The sequence below is a fragment of the Schistocerca nitens genome, chromosome 4, assembly GCF_023898315.1.
Source record: "Schistocerca nitens isolate TAMUIC-IGC-003100 chromosome 4, iqSchNite1.1, whole genome shotgun sequence".
Lineage (NCBI taxonomy): Eukaryota > Metazoa > Arthropoda > Insecta > Orthoptera > Acrididae > Schistocerca > Schistocerca nitens.
In genome coordinates this window covers 575,644,992-575,660,681 of record NC_064617.1, presented here as the reverse complement: position 1 = coordinate 575,660,681, position 15,690 = coordinate 575,644,992, and positions in this window count along the sequence as shown.

The following is a 15,690-nucleotide window of genomic DNA, read 5'->3' as shown; positions in this document are numbered from 1 at the left end:
AAACAAATTACAAAAATTACACCATAATCCCTTGGCACAGGTAGGTGGAATGAGTACGGAAATAATACAGTCAGCTAAGTTCGAATTAACAGCCGGCTGTTGCTGACTTAGTCAACAGATTAATGATCAGAGAAAAGTACACGCAAGCTCCAGTACCCTTGCCTAAGCGCATGCTGAGTTTAACCTATTGACTACCTGAATTAATTATGAAAAGAAAAACTGTAACTTGAAACAAAAGACTTCGTGATATCTTGGAAGCGAGTCACGTAAATGCAGCTTTTACTAGCCATCGTTCTAAAACTGCCTTACAAAATGTAAAAATATACCACTGGTGACCTCCTTTGAGCGCACAGATTCTTCTCACCCTGAGTACCCCGTGTTTCTCATCCACTCGTAGAACTGTATTTGTTCTGAAAATATCTGATTCTGCTGCTCCACCTAATGGACGTTCACAAGCTGCCGAATGCCTTGTTCAGCCCTCTGTGAGGTTCTATCAGAACGTGAGACAATGGTTGTGACAGCAGCCGCCCGTCCATTGCACATAGCTGAGGCCCTACCTTTTCGCTGTCCCCCCCCCCCCCCCCCCCCCGGTAGCTGAGTGGTCAGCGCGATAGAATGTCAGTCCTAATGCCCCGAGTTCGATTCCCGACTGAGTCGGAGATTTTTCTCCGCTCAGGGGACTGGGTGTTGTCTTCATCATCATCATTTCATCCCCATCGAAGCGAAAGTCGCCAAAGTGGCGTCACATCGAATGACTTGTACCCGGTGAACGGTCTACCCGACGGGAGGCCCCAGTGTCACACGACTCCCGCATCTTTTACTTCCCCACAATTAGCCAGGGGATCCAGCTTACGGAAGAACTTAACAGTCTCCTTCACCAAAGAAATAACTTCTCTCTACCTATTAGATTCGCAATCATTGGTGTGTGACTGAGCTACATACGCATTTTCAAGCGTCGCCAGTAATTTGAGCCGAAAATCACACATTCTTACGTTGCACCCACAGAACTTACGCTTATTATAAACTTCTTAGTTTGCTTGCAGTCATACTTACTTCATTTCGTCACGTTCTCAGTCAGTGGATCTGGTCTGGGATGCCCTAATTCCCTTGCGGCTTACTTTTACTGATGATTTTCTTTTATATTAGCACTTAAAAACAGATTCAACAGAGTTCATGTTGACACTACACACGAAAGCATATTCCTGTACAGTAAACAACCAGCTCCAAACACATACTGCCGTTTGTGTAAATGATTAAATTCATGTAGAACTGACTACCAACATGTTCACTTCACTGGAATAGAAATGAGGCGCTGAGAACCATAAGTGCCAAAAGCACACAGTCGTCAGTCCCACATTTAACTGACTATCAAAGAAACCGGTGAGGCAGCTTTCCGTGAATGTTCATATATACACTCCTGGAAATGGAAAAAAGAACACATTGACACCGGTGTGTCAGACCCACCATACTTGCTCCGGACACTGCGAGAGGGCTGTACAAGCAATGATCACACGCACGGCACAGCGGACACACCAGGAACCGCGGTGTTAGCCGTCGAATGGCGCTAGCTGCGCAGCATTTGTGCACCGCCGCCGTCAGTGTCAGCCAGTTTGCCGTGGCATACGGAGCTTCATCGCAGTCTTTAACACTGGTAGCATGCCGCGACAGCGTGGACGTGAACCGTATGTGCAGTTGACGGACTTTGAGCGAGGGCATATAGTGGGCATGCGGGAGGCCGGGTGGACGTACCGCCGAATTGCTCAACACGTGGGGCGTGAGGTCTCCACAGTACATCGATGTTGTCGCCAGTGGTCGGCGGAAGGTGCACGTGCCCGTCGACCTGGGACCGGACCGCAGCGACGCACGGATGCACGCCAAGACCGTAGGATCCTACGCAGTGCCGTAGGGGACCGCACCGCCACTTCCCAGCAAATTAGGGACACTGTTGCTCCTGGGGTATCGGCGAGGACCATTCGCAACCGTCTCCATGAAGCTGGGCTACGGTCCCGCACACCGTTAGGCCGTCTTCCGCTCACGCCCCAACATCGTGCAGCCCGCCTCCAGTGGTGTCGCGACAGGCGTGAATGGAGGGACGAATGGAGACGTGTCGTCTTCAGCGATGAGAGTCGCTTCTGCCTTGGTGCCAATGATGGTCGTATGCGTGTTTGGCGCCGTGCAGGTGAGCGCCACAATCAGGACTGCATACGACCGAGGCACACAGGGCCAACACCCGGCATCATGGTGTGGGGAGCGATCTCCTACACTGGCCGTACACCACTGGTGATCGTCGAGGGGACACTGAATAGTGCACGGTACATCCAAACCGTCATCGAACCCATCGTTCTACGATTCCTAGACCGGCAAGGGAACTTGCTGTTCCAACAGGACAATGCACGTCCGCATGTATCCCGTGCCACCCAACGTGCTCTAGAAGGTGTAAGTCAACTACCCCGGCCAGCAAGATCTCCGGATCTGTCCCCCATTGAGCATGTTTGGGACTGGATGAAGCGTCGTCTCACGCGGTCTGCACGTCCAGCACGAACGCTGGTCCAACTGAGGCGCCAGGTGGAAATGGCATGGCAAGCCGTTCCACAGGACTACATCCAGCATCTCTACGATCGTCTCCATGGGAGAATAGCAGCCTGCATTGCTGCGAAAGGTGGATATACACTGTACTAGTGCCGACATTGTGCATGCTCTGTTGCCTGTGTGTATGTGCCTGTGGTTCTGTCAGTGTGATCATGTGATGTATCTGACCCCAGGAATGAGTCAATAAAGTTTCCCCTTCCTGGGACAATGAATTCACGGTGTTCTTATTTCAATTTCCAGGAGTGTATATCAGTTATTAAATTCTGAGGTCAAATTACGCTGTCAACCAAACGGCGGGTACGCACGCACACGTCGATAACACCACATAAAGCAACACTCCACCGGTGGCCAACAGACGACGTATGGGTGTGGGAGGAACGATTGCTGGTGGGCTTCCATGTGAGCTGTGGCTTCATGTTTTTTTTTTTTTTTTTTTTTTTTTGCGAGACAGGATATGGACTCAAAAGTGAGAGATAGACCAATAAATAGACAGACAGGTAAATATATAGATACATAGCTAGCTAGAGAGAGAGAGAGAGAGAGAGAGAGAGAGAGAGAGAGTCGCACGAAGGAGTTTTCCGAATCGGACAGAAATCGGCAGATGTGCTGTACATGTACAGATAAACTAATGATAACAATTTTTAAAAAGATTGATAATTTGTATAAGAGAAAGAGGTTCACAAATCAAGCAAGTCAACAACGCGTTGGCCCACCTCTGGCGCTTGTGCAAGCAGTCGTCCTGGAATCTCACTGAGTGGAGTAGAACTGTCTCCAGTGACGAGTCCCGCTTCAATCTGAGCCCCGATGGCCTGGCCAATGGAGACGTATACGGGGACGCCCCGCACTGCGATGGGATACCGTGAGCAGCGAAGATGTGTCTGGAGACGCCCCAGACAGTGGTGGGATACCAACCTGACCGTCGCCCGTCATCCAGCCCGACAACCAGGAGTGATGTTATGGGTTGCCATTCCTTTTCGTAGCAGTTCCCCTTTAGTTGTCATCCGTGACACCCTTAACAGCACAACGGTAGGTCGGCGGCATTGTAAGCCCCGTGTTGTTCATGGCCGGCCATCCTGGGCTTACGTTTCACCAAGATAAAACCCGTACACGCAGGGCGAAAGTTAGTACTGCTTGTCTTCGTGCATGATAAACCCCACGTCGGCCAGCAAGGTCGCCGGATCTTTGAGCATTATGGGCAGGGCCTACAAACGAGCTCGAGATTTTGACGATCTAACGCGCCTACTGGACAAAATTTGGCGCGTTCTCCATCAGGAGGACATCCAACAGCAGTATCATTCAATGCCAATCCGAATAATTGCTTGCATAAAGGCCAGAGGTGAACCAACGCGTTATTGACTTGCTCAGTTTGTGAAGCTCATTCTCTTGAATAAATCATCCGATTTTTCTTAAATAGTACTAAAAGCTTTGAAGTTCGCCGATGACATTGTAATTATGCAAAGGACTTGGAAGAGCAGTTGAACGGAATGGACAGTGTCATCAAAGGAGGATATAAGACGATCATCATCAAAAGCAAAACTAGGACAATGGAATGTAGTCGAATTAAGTAGGATGATGCTGAAGGAATTAGATTAGGAAATGAGACACTTAAAGCAGTAAAGGAGTTTTGCTATTTGGGGAGCAAAATAACTGATGATGTTCGAAGCAGAGAGGATATAAAATGTAGACTGGCAATGGCAAGGAAAGCTCTGAAGAAGAGAAATTTGTTAACATCGAGTATAGATTTTAAGTGTCAGGAACTCACTTCTGAATGTATTTGTATAGAGTGTAGTCATGTATGGAAGTGAAACATGGACGATAAATAGTTTGGACAAGAAGAGATTAGAAGCTTTCGAAATGTGGTGCTACAGAGGAATGCTGAAGATTGGATGGGTAGATCACATAACTAATGACGAGGTATTGAATAGAATTGGGGAGAAGAGGAATTTGTGGCACAACTTGACTGGAAGAAGGGATCGGTTGGTAGGACATGTTCTGAGGCATCAAGGGATCACCAATTTAGTATTGGAGGGCAGCGTGGAGGGTAAAAATCGTAGAGGGAGACCAAGAGATGAATACACTAACCAGATTCAGAAGGATGTAGGTTGCAGTAGGTACTGGGAGATGAAGAAGCTTGCACAGGATAGAGTAGAATGGAGAGCTGCATTAAACCAGTCTCAGGACTGAAGACCACAACAACAACTAGAGTACTCATTTGTTTGTATGTGTACATCACGTCTACAGATTTCTTCTCATTCGGATATTTTCTTCATGATGTATGTTCTTTTTTTATTTCTCTTGCAGTTGACTCGGAATGAACTAAAGTATTAGTTGAGTCTTCTAGGAACATTCCCCCTCGGAAATCCAACAGTAAAACACACCGTGTTGCCCAGTGCTTCTTGCAGCCACCATGACTGGTTGAGAATATCCGCGAAGCTTTCACACTTAACAGAAGGAGTTTCTCTTCTCCGGTCCTTCTCTATTTCGTCTTTCTCTCTTATCTTGGAAGGATCAAAAATCTCTTCCTACACGTTCGTAAATTAATATTACTTTCTGTGTGTTACCTCTCTTTTGATCTAAAAATATTTTTGTGGCTGCATTGAGTTGCCCCATAATACTACCACGTAACAAATCAAGGAAACTATGAGCATTGTATAGACAAATGACGGATGATTTCGTAAAGAGAACCAAGCCACTGAAAACGTCATACAGAGATAATAAATAAAAGAGGACAGAGAATTTACAATGAACAAACCGAAAATTTGTGAAGTTGGTGTAGGTACTGACTATGATTATTTGAAGTGTGAATGGTATTAGTACTATGGTATGTCCGGTTTGCTGAATACTGACAAATGTTTCTTAGTAGATACGAATAGGACACTGTAATTGCCATTGTATGATCAGTAAACTGAATAATTACAGCTGATTATTTTTTCATTTTAGTGTCACTCGCTGGGTAGAAGGAGGCCGTATTTCAAATTTCTATCTCCAGTGGCAGTAACCTAGATTTTTCATTACGTGCCTCATGCGTCAGGACACAAACCAAATATCGTGTGAATATTTCCAACGCCAAAATGCAAATCGACGAATAGAGTTGCGAGCGAATTCATCAGCGAGTTTATTAGTCCGCACACTGCATACACAATGAGCAGTGTGTGCCTGAAAAGTACTGAGGTTAGCCGCTGTGTCCAGTTGTAGGTGCGCACTGAGCATTTGTAAATTTAATGTCAAAAGCGTCGCTGCCAAATAACACACATAATATTAAAATCAAACTATACAATTTCAAAATTGTATGAAAATAATGTACTCTCGTGGTTTGATATTTAAATTACATTCGACTAAATATGACAGACGAGAGCTGCATTTCTGATAGTATTCACTTCGACTTTATAAAAGCGGGAAGTAGGACACGTCGAACAGAGCCACTTGCATGTGTTTGAAATGATCATCTGTAGAGGCTTCTTCAACACAATGACGTTTTAATTTAAAACATACTGCATCTCACCATGTTCAGTTATTAAGTTCTTTAATCTATATTATGTCCTGCACGAAGCACGTGTCACTTATGCCGCGCTGGCAACGTTATCTTCTTGCAGGTGTCTATTAAAAATAGCTGTGTACTTTCTGATAAATTGCTGAGACACATGTCTTGTTCTTCTTCTTTAAGCAGGTTTCAGACGTTTCCCTGTTACTCCTCCTACGCAGTGCCTGATAACTGGGCCTCTTACTAGGTCTGTCTGTTGCTCTCTTCCGTGAGTGTCAAAAATTTATTTATTGTTTTGGACATTCTGTTTTCATTCTTTCCTGCAACACGATCTCCCCATTTGTTACTATATTTCTTCATCTTTTCATTTGTGCTTTGAAGTTCTAGTTCTTGTCTGATTGTTGTACTTCGTATCATGCCAGATGCTCATTTTCGCAGCTTGTATTCTTCGTTCACTTCCAGCTTTTATTGTCCAAGTCAAGATTCGCTGATGACATTGGTATCCTTAAAGAAAGTAAAAGAACTGCGGTTCAGAATTTAGACTGAGAGTAATGCGAATGAAGACGAAAGTACTGAGGAGTAGCGAAAATAGTCAAACTAGACGAAGCTACCTAAAAATGGTTCAAATGGCTCTGAGCATTATGGGACTTAACATCTGAGGTCATCAGTCCCCTAGAACTTAGAACTACTTAAACCTAACTAACCTAAGGACATCACACACATCCATGCCCGAGGTAGGATTCGAACCTGTGACCGTAGTGGTCGCGCGGTTCCAGACTGAAGCGCCTAGAACCGCTCGGCCACACTGGCCGGCTGAAGCTAAGTAATTCTGCTACCTTGGAAGAAATAACATGAGAGATGAACCAAGGAGGACGTAAAAAACGAAATATCCTGGCTTCGCATGCCACACTGCCAACGGAAAACAGCCTCGCTGCACTTCCCCTGTTGTACAGGTGATCATATCTACAGGCTGTTGAAAACCGTTAGCCTCAAATAAAGCAGACGGAGAAATCTGAACTGATTACAGTGTCAGCGACTGACATTTGATCATTCACACTGCTAACACGCTTTGCTTATGATAGCTGTGCAACTGCTCCTTCTCCAGTACTCCTCGAAGTGTGTATTTACGGGCAAGCTGCTGAATCTTCTCCCACACGATCCCACACCGTAACTCCGGCTGTGCTTATGAACACTTTGTTGAGACGTTCAGCAGCTTTCTGTGACCTGAAAGACTCAACAAATCCGCTTCTCCTCATAGAACTAGGATCTTGCAAAATCTCTCTGTAAATTTGTCACTACATACTGCGTCACTATACAACAGTTACCTGTATGCAAATTCTGTATCAACGAATCATGATAAAAAAACTGATACAGGAAACAGAGGTAAACCTATTTTTGGCGACAACAGAAACGATTGTGTTGTTTTTTTTTTGTTTTTTTTTTTTGCTGTAATTTAGTGCCACAAATATTGATGCGACAGTCAGTTGTTTGGTATGAAACACAAACAGTTTACAAAATCCTGCCTCACACGTATTCCTCATTCAAAGTTCCTTATTATCATTTCTCGAGTATTGTCTTATTATCGCGAAATATCCCCAGTATTGTGTACAATTTTGAAGCTCACCGTTTGGAACAGCCAGTATGTGTCGTGAACAGAAACAAGGCTATGAGACAGCCGAAGGAAACGCACAGAGATACTTCTACGTCTGTTTGTCCCTGTTAAGAATGACTGACTTCATAACACTAGGAAGTATTAAACCCATATATGAAGCACTTGTTGTGTCGAAAGCCGCCTGGAATTCAAGTAACACGACAACTTCTTCAGCGCCCGAGTATACGACGCTCCTGATCTCACAGATGAACAGCTATACATAATTGCGGTTTACGGGATCGATTAATCGGTAATGACCACTCTCATCGAAGAAATTCCGAATAACTTATGTCATGGTAACAAAGTATAGTCTACGATATTCCTTCTGGAATGCAGTCAACAATTCTTGTCATGAAGATAGGCTATCAGTAATATATCACAAAATTTTCACCAAATTGCTATTTCAGTGATTAGCTGCCAGTGAATACAGTTTTCCTTCGCATATGTTACACTGATCGATAGACTGGTACAGTTTTGATTCGCTTCATAATACAATGACGTTGGATGTGAGGTTTAGGCAACGGACTTGCCGCAGTGGATGCACCGGTTCCCGGGAGATCACCGAAGTTAAGCGCTGTTGGGCGTGGCCGGCACTTGGATGGGTGACCATCCAGCCGCCATGCGCTGATGCCGTTTTTCGAGGCGCACTCAGCCTAGTAATGCCAATTGACGAGCTACTCGACCGAATAGAAGCGGCTGTCAAGAACACGATCATAACGACCGGGAGAGTGGTGTGTTGACCCCACACGCCTCCTATCCGCACCCTCCTCGGAGGATGACACGGCCGTCGGATGGTCCCGGTAGGCCACTTGTTGCCTGAAGACGGAGTGGATGTGAGGTTCGCTTCTTTATAATAAGGTCAGAAAATAAATAATTTCATTCTTGTTTAGAAGATTTGAAGTTTTTTGGTGATGTCTTCTGATACCAATAGAAGAAATATTTATCTGAGAGACAAAAGGGCAATTAGATCATTATCCTGTTTAAGTGCATTTGACGGTGATGAGAACGATGATACTGAGATTGATGACGGTGGTGATGTGATCATGACGAAACAATTTCGGACGGTCGACATTATGGCCCTCAGCGCACTTAAAATAGTTGAATAAAAAACGGTAAACCATTGAAATATTCCACTACTTAGCAATCGCACCGTCACACACATATACACTCTCATTCACTGATAATAATAAAGCACATTAATCCAGTGACTGAAACTTACGATAAAATGACAAAGATCAATTATTTACTTAAATTAATGGAGTACAGATGTGTTAACCTCTTATTAGACGATTTCTTACTTAGGTATAGGCCAAAATAATTATATGTCGCTTCGAAACACCTAATTAATCCTTCGTGACTGTATCATACTTATCGTAAAAAATTTCTTTTCGGTTATATTTTTTCATTTCTTATCATTGTAACGTACGTTTCAAAACGGTTACATGAAGTGCGATGGATAGACTGCGCACATCTTGTTATGGAATAGCCATTCTGATATAAAATCTACACAGTCCAGCTGCATTAATGCGACCACTCCTTCGAAATCAATGTGTAATAATCACTCACAGACGGCAGATGGCAGCATTTTCAGTGGAGTTTATACAAAGGTGTCGGCGTGACTCGGAAAACAGCGCAGTAGTCCTCGTAATGCGGAAACAGAGCGATTTTCTCATGTTCAGATGGGTGTGATCATTGGATTTCGAGCTAAGGATGGAAGCATTTCCGAAACGGCTAAGTTTGTAAACTGTTCGTGCAGCGCCGTGATTGAAGCATACCGTGCACGAAAAAATGGCGCCGAAACAAGCGTGTTGCACCACGGGCCATACATAATGGTGGTGAACGATGACAGTCGAGAAGTGGACGGACGAATAGACGTGTAACTGTTCAGAAATTAACTGCCCAGATGAATCAAGGGACCAACAACAGTGTCAAACTACCATTCAGCGAACGTTGCTGCGTACGGACCTCCACAGGAGCCACCTGGTTCATGCACCAATGCCGACTGCTGTTCATCGGCGATGAAGACTGCAATTTGCACGGCATTACCGCAAGTGGACGTGCACTGAGTTGCGACAGGTGTCCTTAGGAGTTGAATACATCTTATGCTCTATTGGACAAATGGCCGTTGGCTTATACGGCTACCGAGCGGGGTGGCGCAGTGGTTAGACACTGGACTCGCATTCGGGAGGACGACGGTTCAATCCCGCGTCCGGCCATCCTGATTTAGGTTTTCCGTGATTTCCCTAAATCACTCCAGGCAAATGCCGGGATGGTTCCTCTGAAAGGGCACGGCCGACTTCTTTCCCAATCCTTCCCTAACCCGATGAGACCGATGACCACGCTGTCTGGTCTCCTTCCCCAAACCAACCAACCAACCAACCTTATACGGCGTGAAACCTCTGAAAGCAAATACCCTGCAAAAATCGTCGGAAGGGTGCAGGCCGGAGGAGAGAGCTTTATGGTGTGGGGAATGTTTCGTGGGATTCCTGGGCGATTTCGTTATTCTAGAAGGGACATTGGTCAAATGAGGATGCATCTGTCCTTATGGACCATGGCCACCCCTACATGCAGTTTCTTTTTCGTCAGCACGATGGCATCTACCAGTAGGACAATGCAACGCTTTACACAGTTCGCAGTGTGCATGCGTGGTTCGAAGAACACCCTGGCCAACAAACTCCCCTGGTTTGAACCCAGTCGAAAATCTGTGTCACTACCTCGATCAGGTTGTTCACGCCATGGATCCTCAGACGAGAAACCGAGCGCAGCTGCCCACTATTCAGGCTTTTGACAGGTGGTCGCACTAACGTGACTGGACAGTGTATAATTTCCCGTTTTTATCAGATGAAATTACTAACCAGTTGCGCTCTTCTGGTTTGGAACGCAATTGAGAGCTTAAACCACTGGCTCAGATGGTTTTGCGATGGACATGGTTGCGGATTTCATCTCCGATATCGCGATGAAAAATGTAGAGGCCCTTCAACAGGTTGTAACGTATTACTATCTTTACGACGTTTCTCATCGAACCATATACGTTATCTCGCATTTCTAGCTGCTTCTCTCACACAAATAATGGTAAAAATTCAGAAATTCAGGGTCGCCACCAGCCCACGCCCTTCCTAACCATTTAGAAAAAAAACTGAGCTGGAAAATTATTAGCTTAATTACTTTAATAATTTAATTACAAGTACGCAATATCTTTAAGTAGCCAGATAAATAGCACTCCATGTCGTGCATGAAGCAACTTGATTAATTCAGGATTGGAAATCGGAGTAAATGGGTAAGATCAACACCACAGAATTTATCTTTCACGTTGATTATTTATTGTGTAAGTATTTGGTTGCACATCCTAACTGCAATTTAACTGGTGCCTGACTAGAAATATTTAAGTAAGAATTACGTGAGAATGTAACGGAGCACAATTTAACTACAGCAAGAAGAAACACAGAAAACGGGGGTGGGAGATAATGATACTATCATCTCCTTTGCATTCATACCATAAAAATATCTCAGTGAGATTCGCATTACGATTCTACGCATGCACTATTCTGGACAGAGTTTTAACCAATGCACGAGGTTGTGCGATAATTATTCAACATACTAACTGCGTCTGCTGCTTGCAAACGGCCGAACTAGAGCACGTGGTGCATTCCGAATCAACTGCTGTGCCGCTTTGTAGAAAGCACAAAATCGACACACAAAGACAAGAGCAACTCCCACAAAATATAAGATTAAAAATCATTAAAAATCATACTCGCTTCGACACAGTATTACACTCACGTACGGTTGAAGTGATCCTAACCCGATTTTCCTAATCAGATTTACCGTTTGAAATTCGACTTCATCGCTGTTCAAAATGAACAAAGTAACTTCCACACTTTTAACTCAAACACCCAAAAATCGCCATATTTAATGCAATATGATTGTGGCACATTCGGAACTACAGCTCGCTTCGCACGCTTCAGTTAAGCTGAAGTGCTTAAGTATTTCAGCAGTTAAACATTACGAAGTCATGACTCAACCTGCTTCCTATCACCTGAAACCCCCATTAAGAGCTACAATCCGTACTCACCAAAAGGTGGGGAAACCTCTCTGTTCAGGTATTGGAAATCTAAGTTGGTCATTCTGTGCTCTCCTTTGAACGAGAAGCAACGTCGTGTACTCTCAGCGGACGATGACCAACTAAGAGTTTCCCACAAAACAAAACTGAAACCCCACGTTAAAATACACATATAATATTCAATAGACCCTGTTTGAGTGCTCAGTTTTTCTGGAAGAGTTCATGAATTGAGCTAAAATCAGGTAGTAGAGTGAATAAGTTGTACCGAATTCGACAAGCATCTTAAGAAACGACTTCACAGAGACGTTTGAAGGTCACGCTTGCACTACACAGCACACAGGAAGAGGTTCAAATGGTTCAAATGGCTCTGAGCACTATGGGACTTAACTTCTGAGGTCATCAGTCGCCTAGAACTTGGAACTAATTAAACGTAACTAACCTAAGGACATCACACACATCCATGCCCGAGGCAGGATTCGAACCTGTGACCGTAGCGGTCGCTCGGTTCCAGACTGCAGCGCCTAGAACCGCATGGCCACTCCGGGCGGCATGTGTCTTCCAACTGGCAATGTTGACAGTGATATGCAGGATTATAATTGTAAGGGAAATATTGTTTTTAATGTTCTGAAGTCACAAGTAGTAGCATTAGGACTGGAAGGAGGCTCCATGTACAGCTTATGTCAGCTATATACCGGCATACACCTAATCTTTTACTTAGTATGAGAAAGCACCTTATGAAAGATACAAGCACCACAGACTGATGAGGGGTATGGATCATATTTTATTTTATAGCTAGTTTGAAGTCTGTTTTGTAAGGCAGAAGAGATACGATTTACAAATTCCACATTTGTAATTTCGTTTTAATGGTTTCTATCATAATTTATGAAGATTAAGTTTTGTGATTCTGTCATACACAAAATAAAATAAATTAAAATCATCTGTGTTAGTAACAATTTTTGACCCGCCAGGGTAGCCGAGAGTACTAACGCGCTGCTTCCTGGACTCGGGGAGGCGCGCTGGCCCCGGATTAACGACGAAGGGCCGGTGTGCCGGCCAGCCTGGATGTGGTTTTTCGGCGGTTTTCCACATCCCCCTAGGTGAATACCGGGCTGGTCCCCACGTTCCACCTCAGTTACACGACTCGCAGATATTTGCAACACATTCGCACTATTCCATGGTTTACATTAGACACAGACAGCTGGGGTACACTAATTCCTTCCCGGGGAGTACAGGATGGCGGCAGGAAGGGCATCTGGCCACCCCTTAAACTTACCGTGCCACATCCGATTAACCATGGCCGTCTCTGCGTAACTGCGGGACGAGGCTCAGACAAAGAAAGAAAGTGTTTGTAAAAATTTTTGCGTTATAGTTCTTGTTCGAGCGTCTTCAGTACACTTTATCAGTGTTTATAATAAAGTAAATCACAACGCAAGAGTCCTCGGTTCTTCCGCCCACCGGGTAATTTGCGGAGCTCGTACAGGATAGATTTAGCGGATGTTCCCTCAACCGTTTCTGGGCGTCAGTTTCACTGGGTGCAAACTTCACTGTGCGCCACTTACAGGAAACAACATCGTGCTTTAGTGTACCGTAATTAAATAGGCGATAGTGTTACTCAGACTTTGATACCAGCTTATATTCAGAGCTGTGATGTCGCCACAACTAGTAGCGGACTAATAGGTGGCGGGGGGGGGGGGGGGGGGGGGGGGAGGGGCGGCCAGCGGCGAGTCTCTCGTCCTGGAGAGCCTCCAGATCTTCAGCGCCTCGAGATTTGGGGGCCCTACAGGACGAGTCAACTTTTGATCAAATCCAAAACAAGGCCAAATCATTTTCAGTAAATAAGAATCAGTTTGAATTTAGAGGCTGCATACATAGGCAAAATACAAACATAGGGACCTATTTTCATGTTATTGCGCCATAGCAACTGTCAGTGTGTCTGTTTAGAATTTTTAGAAATTTTGTAAAACGTTGAATGAAATTTGAAAACTGTACAATGATACACAGTTGTCTGCTAGATACCATTATTCTACATGAAAGGTTCGTTCATACGTATGCCATCTATAAATGTCTACTATAAAACAAACACTGTCCGAACAGGCCTTGAATCCCAATGGTACCGATCGGCCGCCGTGTCACACTCAGCACTTCGACGTCACCAGACGTGAATACGGTGGGGCATGTGATCAGCACACCGCTCTCCCGGCCGTTGTAATTTTTCGTGACCCCTGTCTCTACTTCTCAGTCAAGTAGCTCCCCTACTGGCCTCACTAGGCAGTTTGCCGGCAGCTCTCGACAGACCCAGATGGCGGCCCATCCAATCTAGCCAAGCCTGGCAGCGCTTAACTTCGGTGATGTGACGGGACAAGGCGTTGGCAGGTCTACGATAGGTAAAGGTTAAAAATACGCGGTTAAGTGCAGTGAAGGGCCTACCAGTGAGTTATTAATTTTTAAGTTAAGTATTACATTCTAAAAGTTACTTTGTCGAAGTCTATCGATAATTATTAAATAGTACTTTTTATGAATATGAAAATCCAACTAGATGAGCTGGGATAGAATCATCTACATTGAAGGAACCGTTTTACTAACTGTAGGCATCAGGATCAACACTGGAGACATCTAGGCTTTATTTGACCGAATTAACCACAGGAAAAAGTTTTCTAACGCTTTTTTACATCAAGAAAGACTCCAGAGGATATTTTAAAAAAAAATTCAACAGCAGCGGGAAAGAGAGGAGCTGGATGTTGTGTTTCACAGGTTCCAAGGTTACATCAATGCTGCGTCAGTGTCGGGTTCACATGGAGAAGTACAACGAGGGGGACGAGAAATCAGTCCAAAAGCTTTGTTCAGTCCCTGTCCTAACCACTCCTTAAATATTTGTGCAGTTCATGCAGTCTCATGTGTTCCGACTAGAGTCTAATGTTTTGCAGCAGTAGATAAGTTATATCCATTCTTCTCGTCTTCTACTTGTAGAAAGGAATTACTTGTCGAATAAACGGGAAAAAGTTTGAAGTTAGTGTCTGATGCTCACTGGAGTGCTCATTACAATTCAGTTAAATTCGTAAAAGAAAATTAGAAAACAACTGTGAGCACTTTGGATGATGTGCATGAGCTATCTGAGACAAAACTCGATACTAGATATGCAGCAAGCTTGCTCCTTCCAACAATTTGTGGTTTTACCTTGTTGACTTACATCAGCTTCGTTGAACGATACCGGAGAACGTAAATTTAGTCCAACAATGTCTCTAGTCTCCAAAAATTAACTTTGGATAAAGGATTCGCAAAATGGAAAACCCAGAATCAGTTTTTACTGACGGAACGAACTACAGTTATAGGCAACGGAGTTACTTTTGGCATTAAAAATCGGTGATACAGACATTAAACACTGACGACGAGGAAGGTGGAGGGTAAATAATACAATGCCCGGTGAACTCCTCATGACGCTGAATTATCGATTCGAGTAGAAGTTCATCCACAAATGTTTCAATGCGCAGACCGATTTACACAACTGTCAGAACGACACGTGGCGATTAAGGAAATCCCCAAATTTTCCAAATTGATGAAACAAACTTTGTTTGAAGCTTTCGATGACGGTCTGGCTGTAGCACTGAATAATATGAAATATACGATAAATATGAAAGGAGCAAGTATAGCAACAAATAAAAATGTGTCCTAGGCATCTACATGCTTCCGGATCGAGTGTGGAAATTGCTACTAGATGGACATATCAAGAAATCCTTCAATTTTTATGAAACTGGGACTTCAGTGAATCTTTATCGGTGTACATCACCTATAACCTAGTACTTCTTGACCATTTGTGTCTCAGTCGTATCATGAGAGACAAGTTTTTCTGAAATGGAACTAATAAAAAATTATCTCTACAGTTAATCACGAACGGTCTTTCCGTTTTACCAATTG